The sequence below is a fragment of the Artemia sp. Qi Xiang Cuo genome, chromosome 11, assembly GCF_049724085.1.
Source record: "Artemia sp. Qi Xiang Cuo chromosome 11, ASM4972408v1, whole genome shotgun sequence".
Classification (NCBI taxonomy): Eukaryota; Metazoa; Arthropoda; class Branchiopoda; order Anostraca; family Artemiidae; genus Artemia; species Artemia sp. Qi Xiang Cuo.
Genome location: NC_142804.1, coordinates 61,345,310 through 61,365,142, shown reverse-complemented (window position 1 = coordinate 61,365,142; position 19,833 = coordinate 61,345,310). Strand labels below are relative to the sequence as shown.

The 19,833-nt window shown below is 38.5% G+C and overlaps 2 non-coding genes across 2 annotated transcripts; one reads left to right on the top strand and one right to left on the bottom strand.

The window, feature by feature from the left end:
• Window positions 1–16,636: 16,636 nt before the first annotated feature.
• TRNAL-CAG (transfer RNA leucine (anticodon CAG)) lies at window positions 16,637–16,719 on the top strand. Its single transcript has one exon. It is a non-coding gene; the product is annotated as a tRNA-Leu (tRNA).
• A 2,394-nt stretch (window positions 16,720–19,113) lies between these two features.
• TRNAV-CAC (transfer RNA valine (anticodon CAC)) lies at window positions 19,114–19,196 on the bottom strand. The gene has a single exon. It is a non-coding gene; the product is annotated as a tRNA-Val (tRNA).
• Window positions 19,197–19,833: the final 637 nt, after the last annotated feature.

Genomic DNA, 19,833 nt, shown 5'->3' with positions numbered 1-19,833 from the left:
TTTACTATTAGAAAAATAATGTTTGTAGTGACCACTTTTCTTTTTAAATAGAATGACACTTATGATTTAAGTTTTTAAATATATTCTTGTGCATACTCATACTTATATTGATGAGGACTGATGGTTCTCATTCAACATTTCTTCATGAAAAACAAACAGATTTTTTTTTCCAGGTTTGGAAAGTGTGTAAGCATGATAGAGTTATTGTAGCATTGAATGCCGACAAGGAGAAATACCTGAACTATGAAACGAGTACAAGTGGTGACACTATTGGAAATGTATGCGTGCGTTGTCATAACAGCGAGAAAATGGATTTCTTTGGAGTACCAAAAAATTCAATTATTCACATTCTGCATATGCGAGATTGAGATCTCCGGAGATGATTGCACTCAAAGAGAATGCCAACATAAAAATAATCGTCGATAATAGAGGACAACTCCTTGTTAGTGCTATCGGTAACATGCTACCTACGGATACATCCTTTCGTCAGCTTTCCGGTATTAGCATTCGACGGAACGTCAAAAAAAGACAAGCATCCTCCAACACTAATGTCATTAATCATATCTTGTCAATGTGCCAAAACTGTTATCTATGTAAAAATTATGTGACAATAGACAGTGAAATCGCAGGCAGAATAAAAAGGACATTAGCAGACAATATCATCAATGAATATAAAGATGAATCGATGAAAAACAAAGTACCAGCAAACGTTACTGCCATTGATCAAACAGTCAATGAATCAAATAATACTAAAGACGAAAAGCATATTGAGCTTGTCGATGACACACCTGTAGAAATTGTGTATGACTCAAAATGGAATAATGATAATTCTACTGATTACGAACTAAGAGAAGGCAACAGCTATAGTATCAAGAGAGAACATGGTGAACCATTTTATAGAACAGATTCAAAATGACCAAATTTGTTCATTAATATTCGTAATGTATAATAACACTATATTTTTTGTATTAATATTCTATATGGCATTATTTCATTAAAAATATATTATGCATTACATTGTTATGTGTTCATTATTTTTAGAGTAAGCCAGCATATCAAACGTTTATAATGTCTATTAAAACATCGGATATGTAAGAAATGGAAGTTGCATACATCATATGTCGGATAGATAGGTTAACATAGAGAAAATCTAAGTATAAGAATGAATAAATTCTCTATCAACATCTAGTGACAGATACTTGGGATAGCTTTGACGGAATCTAAGTATTAGAGTGAGTAAATTCTTTATCAATGTCTTTTGACAGATACGTTTGATAACACTGACATAATTTAAGTATCAAATTGAACAGATTCCTTATTAAAATTCTTTATCGATATCATTTTTCGGCTACGTCAGATAACATTGACAAAATCTATCTATTTGAATGAAAAAATTCTTTATCATCAGCCGTTGTCGGATTTGTCATTATGAAAAAATTGTAAGTAAGTAACAAACTCTTTCTTGAATTCAACTCTTGCATACACAATACAGAAATTATAAAAAAAAAAAATTAGGCATTGAGATAGGCAAACATCCGCCCAGACACATAAGCAGAGGAAGTGAGAGAGACAAAAACACGTATAAATGTATGGATTCAAGCATACAAACCGACAGAGACCGGTACTGAGATAAGCAAACATCCGCCCAGACGCATAAGCAGAGGAAGTGAAAGAGACAAAAACACATATAAATATATAGATTCTAACATACAAATTAACAAATACAGTCAATGAGATAGACAAATTTCCACCCAGACACATAGGCAAGGATAGTAAGAGAGAAAAAAACACATGCAAATATATTGATTCCGACATACAAACCGACAAATACCGGCATTGGAATAGGCAAACATCCACAAAGGCACACAAAAAGAGGAAGTGAAAGAGACAAAAACACATATAAATATATAGATTCTAACATACAAATCGACAAAGACAGGCATTGAGATAGGCAAACACCTGCCCAGACACATAAGCAGAAGAAGTGAGGGAGACTAAAACACATATAAATATATGGATTCAGGCATACAAACCAACAGAGACAGGTACTGAGATATGCAAAAACCTGCCCAGAAACATAAGCAGAGGAAGTGAGAGGGACAAAAAACACATATAAATGTAAGGATTCTGACATACAAAGCAACAATCACAGGCATTGAGATAGAAAAACATCCGCCCAGACACATAGGCAAGGAGAGCGAGAGTGACAAAAAAAAATATAGATATATTGATTCAGTCACACAAACCGACAGAGACAGGTACTGAGATAAACAAACACCCGCCCAGACATATGAGTAGAGGAAGCGAGAGAGACAAAAACAGGATTCTGACATACAAAGCACCAATCACAGGCATTGAGATAGACAAACATCCGCCCGGAAACATAGGCAAGGAGAGCGAGAGTGACAAAAACATATATAAAAGTATGGATTCTGACATACAAATCGACAAAGACAGTCACTGAGATAAGCAAACATCTGCCCAGACACATAGACAAGGAGAGTAAGAGAGACAAAAACACATGCAAATATATTGATTCAGGCATACACACCGACAGAGACAGGCGTTGAGATAGGCAAACACCCACCCAGACACATAAGCAGAGGAAGTGAGGGAGACAAAAAACACATATAAATATATGGATTCTGACATACAAACCAACAAAGACAGGAATTGAGATAGGCAAAAATCCACCCAGACACATAAGCAGAGGAAGTGAGAGAGAAAAAAACACCTATAAATATATAGATTCTGACATACAAATCAACAAAGACAGGCATTGAGATAAGCAAACATCCGCCCAGACACATAAGCAGCGAGAGTGAGAGAGACAGAAACACATGCAAATATATTGATTCTGACATAAAAACCGACAAAGGCAGGCATTGAGATAGGCAAACATCCGCCCAGAGACATAAGCAGAGGAAGTGAGAGAGACAAAAACACATATAAATGTAAGGATTCTGACACACAAACCAACAAAGACAGGCATTGCGATAAGCAAACATTCTCCCAGACACATAGGCAGGGAGAGTGAGGGAGACAAAAACAAATAGATATATATGGATTCAGGTATAAAAACCGACAAAGACAGGCATTGAGATAGGCAAACATCCGCCCAGACACATTAGCAGAGGAAGTGAGAGAGACAAAAACACATATAAATGTAAGGATTCTGACATACAAAGCTACAATCACAGACATTGAGATAGGCAAACATCCGCCCAGACACATAGGCAAGGAGAGTGAGAGAGACAAAAACACATATAAATATATGGATTCAGGCATACAAACTGACAGAGACAGGCACTGAGATAAGCAAACACCCGCCCAGACACATAAGCAGAGGAAGTGAGAGAGAAAGAAACACATATAAATGTAAGGATTCTGACATACAAAGCAGCAATCATCATCATTGAGATAGACAAACATCCACCTAGACACATAGCCAAGGAGAGCGAGAGTGACAAAACACATATAAATATATAGATTCAGACATACAAAGAACAATCATAGGCATTTAGATAGGCGAACACCCGCCCAGACACATAAGTAGAGGAAGTGAAAGAGACAAAAACACATATAAATATATAGATTCTGACATACAAATCGACAAAGAAAGTCACTGAGATAAGCAAACATCCGCCCAGGCACATAGGCAAGGAGAGTGAGAGAGACAAAAACACATGCAAATATATTGATTCAGGCATAAAAACCGACAGAGACAGGCATTGAGATAGGCAAAAACTCACCCAGACACATAAGCAGAGGAAGTGAGAGAGACAAAAACACATATAAATGTAAGGATTCTGACATACAAAGCCACAATCACTGTAAAAACAGAGTGGGGGTGGGAGGGGTGTTAGGTAATAAAAAGAACAGTTTTTATGTTTCCTAGCGAGTATAAAAATTACACGGTGGTTTGGTTTGTGGGGGGGGGAGGAGGTACTTACCTAAATATAGTAGAGGGTGACCAAGGAAAATAATTTTATTTCGAAAATAAAAAATGAAAATGTACTCACATTGCTAATTGTGGCTGCCAAGGCTTCAAGTTCATCAATAACATTCATTGTTGTTTCAATTGTGTCACAATACTTTCTGATAATTTAATCACAATGCAAGCCCGTTATATACGAAATCTCAATGGGCAAATTGTTATGTAACGGGGAAAACCTTATGTAATCAGCTCTCTGATTGGCTGAGAAGGAGGATGTATCCGACTCGCTGATTGGCTGATAAGGATGCATGTACTTCCGGTATCCTATTCCTGGACACCTTGACATTCATCCCTAGCATGCACTTGTCCAAAACAACAATAATAAATAAATCCCTCAGGCCTAAAGATTAAAGAAACCATAATGTTTCTTAATTCCCCCTTCGTGAATCAATAATTCCCCCACCGATTATGTAAATCAAGTTCTCAGGTTAGGTTAGCCTAAAGATCAAAGAAGCTATGTTTGTTTCTTAATTCCCCCTTAGTGAATCAATATTTCCCCCACCAATTATGTAAATCAAGTTCTCAGGTTATGTTAACCTAAAGATTAAAGAAGCCATGATTGTTTCTTAATTCCCCTTTCGTGAACCAGTAATTCCCCCACCGATTATGTAAATCAATTTCTCAGGTTAGGTTAGCCAAACAATTTCATAACATTCGCGTCGAGCATGTACATTCTCACTGACAAAAACCATAAAAGAAACATAAATTGCTGTTAACATCCATAAAAGTGAGAAATTTTCTGTTTTTTCATTCTCACTGACAACGAACCATAAAACAGACATGAATTGCTGTTGACATCAATGAAAAACATCAAATAAATTGACCAACACCCATAACCATCCAAGAAAACATCCATCAAAGTCAGAAAGTTCCTGTTTTTTCCATTCTCACTGACAACGAACCATAAAACAGACATAAATTGCTGTTGACATCCATAAATGTGAGAAAGTTCCTGTTTTTTCATTCTCAGTGACAAAAACCATAAAACAGACATGAATTACTGTTGACATCCATGAAAAACATCAAATAAATTGACCAACACCCATAACCGTCCAAGAAAACATCCATCAAAGTGAGAAAATTCATGTTTTTCAAGTGAGAAAATTCCTGTTTTTTCATTCTCACTGACAAAACCATAAACCACGTGGTAATCGTGGGAGTCAATAAGGCCTTTCTACTGAAATTGTCCACAAGAAAATTTCTGGGTCGAATTTTTAGCAGGGACGGATTTGTCATGGGACTTTCCCGGCATTATTTGACAACAAAATAAAAAACAGATAAAAAACAAAATAAAAACAAGTTTTTTCAACTGAAACTATTTAGGAATATCGAAACTTAAAACAAAAAGAAAATTACAAAATATATTAGGTGAGTTACCCCCTCCTCAATACCTCACTCTGTGTGCTAAAGTTTAATTTTTGTCCCAATTCTATAAAAGCAGCTCCTGAAACACAAGATCTATTTAATTAGAATAAGAAGCGTTTTTAAAATACTAGGAAAAACGTATATGAAAGGCATTCCTCTCATATATGGAATTATTCCTGTTCGTTTTAAGTTTCAATGCTGAACCTTACGTTCAGTTGAAAAAACCTGTTTTTTTTATTCAATCACTGAAAGGTAGAACCAATTTTCAGGGATCCCGAGCCCGAGTAATTTCAAATCTAGATTTCTATGATATTCACTTATGTAGTCGGAGTTTGTTTTTACTGCACTTTTGTAATCGAATGATGTTTTTATTGCTTGATTTTGTATTATTTAAAGTTAAAAAAAATTGTACGAAATACACTTTTGTTACAATTTTTGGTACTTATCTGTTAGCCAGTACATACTCCAGAATTTGGATCTACAGGTGCGAGGTTGAAACAACTGAGATGCTTGGAGGGGGGGGGGGGGGGTAGATAGGATATATATATAGTTTGGGTTGTATATTTGTATGTCAGAGGGGTTAGGGTTAATTATGACGGGGCTGCATGCAAAATATAACCTAACCTAACCAAAAATACCAACTAAATATTTATTAAAAGATAGCTACAATGTAATTATCCACTGAGGCGAAGCTAATTCTCTCCGTATACAAACATCCATAAACCGGTTATTGTCTGAAATTATAGATCCAAATTCTCGAGTGTGTATTGACTAACAGATAAGTACCCAATTTTTTATTATCGGCGAAAATATCTGTATAAAAAATGGTCACAAAATTTTGAAATCGATATATCGATTATCGAATCTCGAAAGTAAAAATTTCGACATATCAATATATCGAGTGTGTACTGGGTGTGATTTCTCGAGTGTGTACTGACTAGCAGATAAGTACCCAATTTTTTATTATCGGCGAAAATATCTGAATAAAAAATGATCACAAATATTGAAATCGATATATCGATTATCGAATACCGAAAGTAAAAATATTGATATACCGATATATCGTTTAATCAAGTTACCGCCCAACACTACTAATAACCTGTCACGGTAAAAACCAATTATTTCGGAATCAGCGACGAATGGCCTCGGAATAATGACTGATTTTGAGATATTGAACCCTGAACGCCCCCGGACACGATTTTGAGTACGAAAAATGTGTTTCGAATTGGACTTTGGAATGTTAGAACAATTAACCCAGATAATCAGCCGGGTCGGATAGATAATGTGACGAGAATTCTTAATAAGTATCGGATTGATGTGGCTGCACTATCTGAGACACGAATTCTACAGTTTAGGACCCTTGAGTGTGAAAATTATCATTTGATTTATTCTGGGAAAGAGCGTATTAAAGTTGCTGGAGTGGCACTGTCTTTAAGTGGTGCAGCAAAGCAGTGCCTTCTAGATTGGGAACCAATCAACGATCGTGTCCTGAGGGCGCATTTTGCGACTACCCAGGCAAAAAGGATGGTTATAGCAGTGCATACTCCAACAAATGAATCAAGCAACTCTGATAAAGACACTTTCTATCAGTCGCTTACTGATGTCACAAATAAGGTTCATAGCCACGATATAGCCACGGTTGTGTGTGATGATTTGAATGCGAAAGTGGGCTGCAACCAGGACTATGCGTCAACGGGGATCTGTTCGCATGGACTTGGTGAAATCAGTGAAAATGGCGTACGACTGATTGATTATTGTGTCACTAATGACATGGTTGTAGAATATACATGGTACCCCCAAAAGACTATTCACAAATACACGTGGAATTCACCCGATGATACCACTCAAAACCAGATCGACCATATACTCATCAGCAAGCGCAAAAGAAGGTCCCTTGAAGATGTCAGAGTTTACCATGGAGCCGATTGTTTCTCTGACCATCAACTAGTTATAGCCTAGTGCAAAATTTAGTCGAAGGTGGTGAAGAAAGTGTCAGTTGCAGTTACGATATTTGATACTAGAAGTTCCGCGATAAGACTATTTTTCAAAAATATAATCTTGCGCTAGAAAATAGATTTGAAGTTTCGAGCCTTGACGAATCCGACGAAGCAAGTTCAGGTTGTCTTTGTAAATCACTATCAAAGTGCCTAAAAGATGCTGCAGTGGAAGTTCTTGGATATATGAAAGGAAAGAAAGAAGAGTGGATTAGTGAAGTTACTTGCTAGCTGATAAATGAAAGAACAAATTTGGAAGCTCAGCCGAGCAAGAAAGAGCAGCCAGTTAGGGTGATACATACCCTTGCCTTTTCATAAAGGATAAAAGTGGGCAGCTGCTTAACAATCAAGTAGACATCCAGAATCGTTGGATTGAATATATCTCGGATGTCCTGAACCAGTCGATATCCCATCAACCACTGTTTGTAACCGATGCGCTACTATTTAATTTGGATATCTATTCGGACCCAATCCTCTTTCAAGAAGTTGTAGCAGCCCTGAAGTCGTTCAGAAATGGCAAAGCAGCTGGATGCGATGGAGACCCTCCGGAGCCTTTGAAATATAGGAAAAAAGCTCTCGCTGGCCCACTATTTAAGCTGCTTTGTAAAGTGTGGGGTGACGTGGCTGTCCTTCCTGACTGGAATAAAGGCATTACCTTGAAACTCTTCCAGAAAGGTCGAAAGACATCATACGATAACTAGAAAGGTATCACACTCCAGATAGTCAGAATTATAGTTCTATGTCAGATTATACTTGGTAGAATTCAGACTAAAAGGGACTTTATTTTAAGGGACGTGTAACATGGTTTCCGCCCAGTTTGCAGGTGGAGCATTTTCTCAGCTGAAGAATACTTGGAGATGTAGAAACTACTCTCAGAAGTTGAAATTGCGATTGTTTAGCAATAATATACTCTCTGTACTTTTGTATGAATGCGACTCTTGGAGACTCTCAAAGAATGCTAAGAAAAGACTATTCGGCTTCGAGAATAATTGTCTACATAGAACTCGTAATGGTTGTTTGGACAGATACCGAATAACCACTAGTGAACGATGAGATCAGAATGAGAAGATTGAAGTACTAGGGGCATATGACCCGCATGAGCAAAGGACACCTCCCACGCGATGTATGGTGTTGGGCTCCAACCGTTATTCGATGGAGTGAAAGACAACGCAGCAAACTTGCTTGATCCCTGGAGAAAGAAGCGACGAGTCTCCGAACCACAATGAATGAACTTTCGTCTTTGGTACAACATCGGCCAAGTTAGAGATCAACCGTCGCTGCCCTGTGCGCCCCAGGTGTAGGAGGATCTAACTAGCTAATTAACTAACTAATCTTCCATTGAAATAGGTTTTCGGAATTTAATTTTTTGACTTCTGTGTTTGAATGTAGAGAATTCATTTAAGAAGGTACAAACATGAATTTACTTGATTTGGAATCAAGGGGAATATGAAAATTGAAGATTTGTTGTTTGCGTAGCAAAAGTCTTGGCCATAAAAGCAAATCAATTTCGCATCTTGAAATAAAATTCTGTAATTTGTTTTTATATAATAAATTCTTGACGTAAGTTTCTTTATTTTCATCCCTTTTATAACAAAGAAGGAAAAGCTAAGAGTGATCCTAGTCAGTAGAAACTTAAATTCTAACATTCAAAATTTTCATAAAACTAAATGTATCAACGAAATCTGATTTTTCTGCAGATTTCAAATAATTTTATAAAAAGAAAGCAAATGGGTAGGCAAGGCAACATCCAGGGGGGTTTGGGGGTTTGAGTCCCCCCCCCCCCAAATTTTTTTTTCGGCTCGCAAAATCGTAACAAAAATGAATATAAGCAAATTTTTGATGCGTTTTATTTTTATCTTGTAATTCCCCCTCCCCAAAAAAAAACACTGGATATGGCTTTGTGGGTAGGTAAGGTGAGGAAGAGGATCTCGATAAAAATTGCATCACCAAATTATGCATACCCGAGAACTATGTAGTTGAGATTTTAACCTCCCATTTACAAAATTACAGTATTTCATGTTTTTGTCCAGAATTATGCTTATAAATGTAATTTTTTTCATCGGCAGTGAACATATTGAACCAATGGTTGTTAAATATAGGGAGAGAGATCAATTGAACGGATATTTAAAGTTGATATCAGACTCCAGAGATATGAAGACTTCTGAATATCGGGCAGAAGAATTAGCTTTTTGCTGGAAACGAAAAAGTTTAATAGTCATTGCATAAATTTGCTAAAAGCAACACTTAAAAATATTCTCAAAACTGGAGCTTTGCGAACTCCAAATGCATAATAACTTGATTCTGTGACAAATCCTTGTATATTCAGTAGCCTCTTTCAGTTGAGCCTCGAGATATCAAATTATGATTACACAGCTTAATTAGTGTCATCCTCTCAAGATTAGAGGCATTGAGGTGCCATTTAGGCCTTAATTTAAGAGATACGTCACGCTTTCCTTAAAATGTTAGTTTTACTGTGATGCATTCCATATTTTTTTTTTATTCCAAACATTTTGTTCCGTTTCAATGCCCTTAGGGACTTGTGACCCTTGAGTCAAGGGTCAATTGTCATTCCTTTGGACTTATCCAAATAAAACTCATCTTTGGATTCTCAGGATGCTTCAACCTTATATTTTGTCTGGGAATGTCTATAGATTGTTGCCAAATATTTATGTAACAGCCATATTTTCGACAGATGTACAGACATATGTCTGATAAATATGTTTAATATATAATAATATATAATAATAAATATAAGAAGGGCAGAGAAAAATAATGTTTCAAACTTATTTGGAGCGGGGTCTGGCGTATTTTCCCCACAGAAAATTACACTTTGGCCGTTCAATCTTGCATGTGGGGAGTATTTTCCGAAGTGAAATTCTCCACGGGGGGAATTTTAGGGGGAAGAGAATTTTTCGGAGGGGAATTATCCACAAGAGGGACAATTTGCAGCAAAACTATGGCGTCAGAAGTTTTGATTTCAAGAGAAGATGAAGTTTTGGTGTGAGCAGTTGTCTATATCAAAAGCCTAAAAGAAAGGGTAAAGAATCGAGTCAACTGACTTCTTAACCACGGAGGCTTAAATTCAAGAGGCTTAAAGAGGCAAAGAAGAGTAGAAAGCTATCTTATACTCGTGTCACCCACCCCTGCTGCCACCTATAACTTTTTTTAACACCATATATTGGCACGAGAACCACGTGGTTTATGGTTTTTTGTCAATGAGAATTTGAAAAACAGGAATTTTATCACATTTATGTATGTTTTCTTGGATGGTTATGTGTGTTGGTCGATTTATTTGATGTTTTTCATGGATGTTTAATGGTTTTTGTCAGTGAGAATTTGAAAAACAGGAACTTTGTCACATATATGGATGTCAACAGCAATTCATGTCTGTTATATGGTTTTCTCAGTGAGAATGAAAAAACAGGAATTTTCTCACTTGGAAAAACAGGAACTTTCTCACATGGAAAACCATAAACCACGTGGTCCTGTCACGAGTAGCACCTGTGAACTTGATTTACATAAAGTTTGCTGAAAGCGTGCACTTACAACAACAACAACATCAACCTTGGAACACCTGTGCTGTCGACCTCAATTCACCTATCGTGAATCAATAATTCCCCTTAGAAACAACAAATTAATTTCCCCTTTCTTGACAGATCAATCAATCAATGACATCATCTGTCAGACTTTAAAAATTTTCGCCTAGAAACATTTCTCCAGGAATAGATCCAAATCATTAATGTCTTTGCCTCGGGAACAGTTCTACTGGTCGAACTCCAAAGGATATTAATAACCAAAGGACATGGAAACAATTAGGCAAGAAACATCTTAGCGATGAATTGTTTTAGCGCGCGAAAAGGTTTCCTATTAATTTGAAATGCGTTAGCGCAGAGATGCCAATAACAAAGGAACACGCTGAATTTGCGTTTAGGGATTATTTGGGCGAAACCGTTTTAGACAGGTTATGGAACTATTTCGGCGAAACAGATAGAGACATTTTAAAAGAAGATTTTGAAGAGATTTTAGAAGAGAATTTAATGGTGAAACTCTGTGGTCGTTATAATACACAAGTTTCATTTGAACAGTGTTGTGAGGTCCTCTAACCCAACCCCAAAGGGTTACAATCCTCCTACCCCAACCCCCAACGAAGCCCCCGGTCCTCAAAGGCCCCCCAAGCTCCCAAAGGCCCTCCACCGGTCCCCAAATGTCCCCCAGGCCCCCAACTGCCCCCCCGGACACTCAAAGGCCCCCCAAGCTCCCAAAGGGCCACCGGCGCCCCAAAGGCCCACCCAGACCCCCAAATGCCATCCCCGGGCCCCCCAAAGGCACATCGAGCTCCCAAAGGACCAACGGGGTCCCAAAGGCCCTCCACCAGTCCCCAAATGTCCCCCAGGCACCCAAAGGCCCTCCCGGCGTCCCCAAGACCCACCCAGACCCCCAAAAGCCAACCCCCGCCCCCCAAAGCCCATCCCCCGGTCCCCAAAGGTTCCCCCGAGCTCCCAAAGGACCACCGACCCTCAAGGGACCCACAGACCCTCAAAGGCTCTCCCCGAGCACCCGTCTTTCGTTGATGTGTGTTGTCTGAAACCTATGATTTGGGATGTGTAGTTTGCTACTTCAGGCTTTTCTGAGCTAAGGTTTCCTAGTATTTCCTAGGTGAATGTTGTCTGAAACCAATAGTTTGGGATGAGTAGTTTGCTATTTCAGGCTTTTATGAGCTAGGTTTCTTAGCCTTTCGTTGGTGTGTGTTGAGTGAAACTTATGATTTGGGATATGTAGTTTGCTATTTTTGACTTTTCTGAGTTGGATTTCTTAGTCTTTCATAGGTGTGTGGTGTCTGAAACCTATGATTTGGGATGTGTAGTTTGCTATTTTCGACTTTTCTGAGCTGGATTTCTTAGCCTTTCATAGGTATGCGTTGTCAGAAAATTATGATTTGGGATGTATAGTTTGCTATTTCAGGCTTTTCTGAGCTAAGGTTTTCTAGTATTTCGTAGGTGAATGTTGTCTGAAACCAATAGTTTGGGATGAATAGTTTGCTATTTTTGACTTTTCTGAGCTAGGTTTCTTAGTCTTTCGTTGGTGTGTGTTGACTGAAACCGATGATTTGGGATATGTGGTTTGCTATTTTTGACTTTTCTGAGCTGGATTTCTTAGTCTTTCATAGGTGTGTGTTCTATGAAACTTATGATTTGGGATGGGTGGATTGCTACTTTTGACTTTTCTGAGCTGGATTTCTTAGCCTTTCATAGGTGTTTGTTGTCTGAAACCTATAGTTTGGGATGACTAGTTTGCTATTTTTGACTTTTCTGAGCTAGGTTTCTTAGCCGTTCATAGGTGAGTGTTGTCTGAAACCTATGATTTGGGATATGTAATTTGCTATTTCCGACTTTTCATAACCGGATTTCTTAGTCTTTCGTAGGTGTGTGGTGTCTGAAACCTATGATTTGGGGTGTGTGGGTTGCTATTTTTTTGACTTTTCTGAGCTGGATTTCTTAGCCATTCGTAGGTGTGTGTTGACTGAAACCTATGATTTGGGATGGTTAATTTGCTATTTTTGACTTTTCTGAGCTAGATTTCTTAGCCTATCATATGTGTGTCCTTTCAGAAAATTATGATTTGGGAGGTGTAGTTTGCTTTTGGACTTTTCAGAGCTAGGATTCTTAGTCACTCATAGGTGTTTGTTGTCTGAAACTTCGAGTTTGGGATGAGTAGTTGGCTATTTCAGACTTTTCTGAGCTAAGGTTTCTTAGTATTTCGTAGGTGAATGCTGTCTGAAACTTATGATTTGGGATATGTAAATTACTATTTCGGGCTTTTCTGAGTTGGATTTCTTAGTCTTTCATAGGTGTGTAGTGTCTGAAACCTATGATTTGGGATGTGTAGTTTGCTATTTTCGACTTTTCTGAGCTAGGTTTCTTAGCCTTTCATAGGTATGTGTTGTCAGAACATTATGATTTGGGATGTGTAGTTTGCTATTTCAGGCTTTTCTGAGCTAAGGTTTTCTAGTATTTCGTAGGTGAATGTTGTCTGAAACCAATAGTTTGGGATGTGTAATTTGCTATTTCCGACTTTTCATAACCGGATTTCTTAGTCTTTCGTAGGTGTGTGGTGTCTGAAACCTATGATTTGGGATGTGTGGGTTGCTATTTCAGGCTATTCTGAGTTGGATTTCTTAGTCTTTCATAGGTGTGTAGTGTCTGAAACCTATGATTTGGGGTGGGTGGATTGCTACTTTTGACTTTTCTGAGCTGGATTTCTTAGCCTTTCATAGGTGTTTGTTGTCTGAAACATATAGTTTGGGATGACTAGTTTGCTATTTTTGACTTTTCTGAGCTAGGTTTCTTAGCCGTTCATAGGTGAGTGTTGTCTGAAACCTATGATTTGGGATATGTAATTTGCTATTTCTGACTTTTCATAACCGGATTTCTTAGTCTTTTGTAGGTGTGTGATGTCTGAAACCTATGATTTGGGGGTGTGTTGGCTGATATTTTTTTACTTGTCTGAGCAGGATTTCAGAGCCATTTGTAGGTGTGTGTTGACTGAAACCTATGATTTGGGATGGTTAATTTGCTAATTTTGACTTTTCTGAGCTAGATTTCTTAGCCTTTCATAGGTGTGTCCTTTCAGAAAATTATGATTTGGGAAGCACACAAAAACTTACACATGCACAACAAAACTTACATGCACACAAAAACTTACAGGCACACAAAAACTTACACACACACACACACACACATACAAAAATTAAACACACAAACACACTAAAGCTCTCACACACACGACAAAAATTACACACACACAAAAACTTACAAAAACACCCACACACATATAAAAAAACTAACACAGCAACACAAAAAAAACTCACACACACACGCAAAAAAACTTACACACACACACACACTCACAAAACTAACACATACACACACGAAAACTAACACACACACGCCAAAACTACACACACAAAAACTACACATGCACACGAAAACTTACACACACACACACAGAAAACTTACACACACACGCCAAAACTTACACACACACACACACACAAACTAACACACAAACAAACACACACAAAAACTTACACATGCACACTAAAACTTACAAGCTGACAAAAACTTACAAGAACACAAAAACTTACACACACACACACACAAAACTTACACACACACACACACACGAAAACACACACACACACACCCAAAAACTAACACACACACAAAAACTTAAACACACACACACACACACAAACACAAAAACTTACACATGAACAAACAAAAACTCACACACACACACCCCAAAACTAACACACACACAAAAACTTACACACACACACACACACATACACAAAAACTTACACATGAACACAAAAACTCACACACACACACGCACAAAAACTTACACACACACACACACACACACACAAAACTTACACACACACACACGAAAACTAACACACACACGACAAAACTTACACACACAAAAACTCAAACACACGCACACACACACACACAAACAAACACAAAAACACACAAAAAAAAAATAAACGCAAAAAAAAAAACACACACACAAACAAACAAACACACAAACAAAAACACAAACAAACACAAACAAAAAACTTATATCAACACGCAATAAAGCTTAGACACACAAAAACTTACACACACACACACAAAAACCTACACACACGCACAAAAACTTACACACACACACAAAAACTACACACACACACACACGAAAACTCACACACACACGCCAAAACTTACACACACACACACACACACACACACACACACACACAAAACTTACACATGCACACGAAACACACACATGACACACAAAAACTATACACACACACACACGAAAACTTACACACACACAGTCAAAACCACACACACACAAAAGCTTACGACACACAAAACTCACACACACACACACACAAAAACTTACACCCACACGCAAAAGACTTACACACACACACACACAAACACACACACACAAACACACACACACACACACACACACACAAAAACTTACACCCACACGCAAAACACACACACACACAAAACTTACACACACACACACACACACACATACACACACACACACACACACACACAAAACTTACGCACACACACAACAAACTTACACACACACACACGCCAAAACTTACACACACACAAAAACTTACACACACACACACAACACACACACACACACACACACACACACACACACACACACACAAACCTACATATGCACACGAAAACTTACATGCACATAAAAACTTACATGCACACAAAAACTTACACACACGCGCAAAAACTTACACGCACACACAAAAACTTACACACACACACAAAAACTTACACACACACACACACGAAAACTTACACACACACACACACGAAAACTTACACACACACAAAAACTTACACACACACACACACACACACACACACACACACACACACACACACACACACACACACACACACACACACACACACACACACACACACACACACACACACACACACACACACACACACACACACACACACACACACACACACACACACACACACACACACACACACACACACACACACACACACACACACACACACACACACACACACACACACACACACACACACACACACACACACACACACACACACACACACACACACACACACACACACACACACACACACACACACACACACACACACACACACACACACACACACACACACAAACACACACACACACACACACACACAAAAACACACACACACACACACACACACATGAATTTCTATCGTGAAATGCAAGAGTTGGAATATTTCAGTAGTGACTTGCTATGCTTTACATTCTCACAGTTACATTCTCTTGATTTTTCTAAGTTCATTTTGAATTTCTGTCATGAAATGAAAGAGTTGTAAAATTGGGGTCTTAGTCCACCAGCCCGAATGGTGGAAATCCACTAGCTCAATATTGGGGTCTCAGTCCACCAACCTGAATGGTGGAAATTCACTAGTTCAGAATTAGGGTCTTAGTCCACCAGCCTGAATGGTGGAAATTCACTAGCTCAGAATTGGGGTCTTAGTCCACCAACCTGAATGGTTGAAATTCACATTAGACGAGGTTACGTGCGCACACACACACAGACAGAGAGACAACTAACACACAGGGACAACACACACATAGAGACGACACACACAGAAAGAAACTGAATCATAATATGAAGATAATCAGGAATTGTTTACAAGTCAGGTTGGTCGAGTGGTTAAGGCGCTAGACTCAGGATCTGGTCCCCATACGGGGTCGTGGGTTCGAAACCCACACCTGACAATTTGTTTCTTATGTACTTTTTTCTTTCATCATTTCTTGTGATTTCACTAAATAACTTCTGTAAAAGGATTTATGCAGAACCTAAATTTTTAGGGTCTTTAATAGATTAAATAAAAAAAACTAGAAAAGTGCAAATGTTCAAATTCTCTTCTGAATTTTCTTAAAGAAGAGAAAAAGTTAGCTCAATTCTGAACTTTACCAATGAAACTGAATTACAATATGAATATGATCAGGAATTGTTTACAAGTCAGGTTGGCCGAGTGGTTAAGGCGCTAGACTTAGGATCTGGTCCCCATATGGGGTCGTGGGTTCGAGTCCCACACTTGACAATTTTTTTCTTATTCTAAATCTTTGGAAACAGCCTATATATTTCTGACCGTTTTAAGTTTTGATGTTAGTGTTGTCAGTCAAAAGCTATGACCTTGAGAAAAGAGCTTGAGAAAATTGCCTGATTATCGAAAAATGGGGAAACATCCTCCCAAAGTCGACAGGAATGCACCCCTCCGGCGCCATGTTGATTATGTTGAATAAAATATGCAAAGTCGCCATAGCTTTATTTCATTTTTAAGGTTAATTTAGACGAGGTTCTGAATTTTCATAAAGAAGAGAAAAAAGTTAGCTCAATTCTGAACTTTACCAATGAAACTGAATTACAATATGAATATGATCAAGAATTATTTACAAGTCAGGTTGGCCGAGTGGTTAAGGCACTAGACGTAAGATCTGGTCCCCAGATGGGGTCGTGGGTTCGAGTCCCACACTTGACAATTTTTTTCATATTCTAAATCTATAGAAAAAGCCTCTATTTCTGACCGTTTAAGTTTTGATGTTAGTGTTGTCAGTCAAAAGCAATGACCTTGAGAAAAGCGGCACAGTCGGGGTCTCCACCCCCAGGATACGCGCATACACACATACACACACACATACACACACACACATACACACACACATACACACACAGGCATACGCGCATACACACATACATACACTACACACATACACACACAGATATACAGACACACGTATACGCACACGCGTTCGGTTAAGTTAGGCTAGGCCATGTACGCTTCACTTAGGTTAGCTTAGGTGAGGTGAGAGACAGGCAAAAAGTTAGGTGTATGATTAGGTTAGGTTAGATTAAGTTAGGTTAGGTTAAGTTAGGTTAGGCTAGGTTAGCCTACGTACGCGCACGTACGTAGGCTAACCTAGCCTAACCTAACTTAACCTAACCTAACTTAATCTAACCTAACCTAACCTAATCATACACCTAACTTTTTGCCTGTCTCTCACCTAAGCTAACATTAGTGAAGCGTACATGGGCTAACCTAACCTAACTTAACCTAAAGTGTGTGTGTGTATGTGTTTGTGTATGTGTGTGTATGTGTGTGTGTATGTGTGTGTCTATGTGCTGTGTGTGTGTATGTGCCTGTGTGTGTATGTGTGTGTGTATGTGTGTGTGTGTATGTGTGTGTGTATGTGTGTGTGTGTGTGTATGTGGGATCCTGGGGGTGGATACCCCGACTGTGCCGCTTTTCTCAAGGTCATTGCTTTTGACTGACAACACTAACATCAAAACTTAAACGGTCAGAAATAGAGGCTGTTTCTATAGATTTAGAATAAGAAAAAAATTGTCAAGTGTGGTACTCGAACCCACGACCCCATATGGGGACCAGATCTTAAGTCTAGCGCCTTAACCACTCGGCCAACCTGGCTTGTAAACAATTCTTGATCATATTCATATTGTAATTCAGTTTCATTGGTAAAGTTCAGAATTGAGCTAACTTTTTTCTCTTCTTTATGAAAATTTAGAGCCTCGTCTAAATTAACCTTAAAAATCAAATAAAGCTGTGTCGACTTTGCATATTTTATTCAACATATCCGACACAGCGCTGGAGGGGTGCATTCCTGTCGACTTTTGGAGGATTTTTCCTCATTTTTCAATAATCAGGCAATTTTCTCAAGCTCTTTTCTCAAGGTCATAGCTTTTGACTGACAACACTAACATCAAAACTTAAACGGTCAGAAATATAGGCTGTTTCCAAAGATTTAGAATAAGAAAAAAATTGTCAAGTGTGGGACTGGAACCCACGACCCCATATGGGGACCAGATCCTAAGTCTAGCGCCTTAACCACTCGGCCAACCTGACTTTTAAACAATTCCTGATCATATTCATATTGTAATTCAGTTTCATTGGTAAAGTTCAGAATTGAGCTAACTTTTTCTCTTCTTTAAGAAAATTCAGAAGAGAATTTGAACATTTGCACTTTTCTAGTTTTTTTTATTTAATCTATTAAAGACCATAACAATTTAGGTTCTGCATAAATCATTTTACAGAATTTATTTATTTAAATAACAATACATTATGAAAGAAAAAAAGTACATAATAAAAAAATTGACTGGTGTGGGGTTCGAACCCACGACCCCGTATGGGGACCAGATCGTGAGTCTAGCGCCTTAACCACTCGGCCAACCTGACTTGTAAACAATTCCTGATCATATTCATATTGTAATTCAGTTTCTTTCTGTGTGTGTACGTCTCTTAGTGTGTGTTGTCCCTGTGTGTTATTCGTCTCTCTCTGTGTGTGTGTGTGCGCACGTAACCTCGTCTAATGTGAATTTCAACCATTCAGGCTGGTGGACTAAGACCCCTATTCTGAGCTAGTGAATTTCCACCATTCAAGCTGGTGGACTAAGACCCTAATTCTGAGCTAGTGAATTTCCACCATTCAGGTTGGTGGACTGAGACCCCAATATTGAGCTAGTGGATTTCCACCATTCGGGCTGGTGGACTAAGACCCCAATTTTCCAACTCTTGCATTTCATGACAGAAATTCAAAATGAGCTTCGAAAAATCAAGAGAATGTAACTGTGAGAAGGTAAAGCACAGCAAGTCACTGCTGAAATATTCCAACTCTTGCATTTCACGATAGAAATTCATGTGTGTGTGTGTGTGTGTGTGTGTGTGTGTGTGTGTGTGTGTGTGTGTGTGTGTGTGTGTGTGTGTGTGTGTGTGTGTGTGTGTGTGTGTGTGTGTGTGTGTGTGTGTGTGTGTGTGTGTGTGTGTGTGTGTGTGTGTGTGTGTGTGTGTGTGTGTGTGTGTGTGTGTGTGTGTG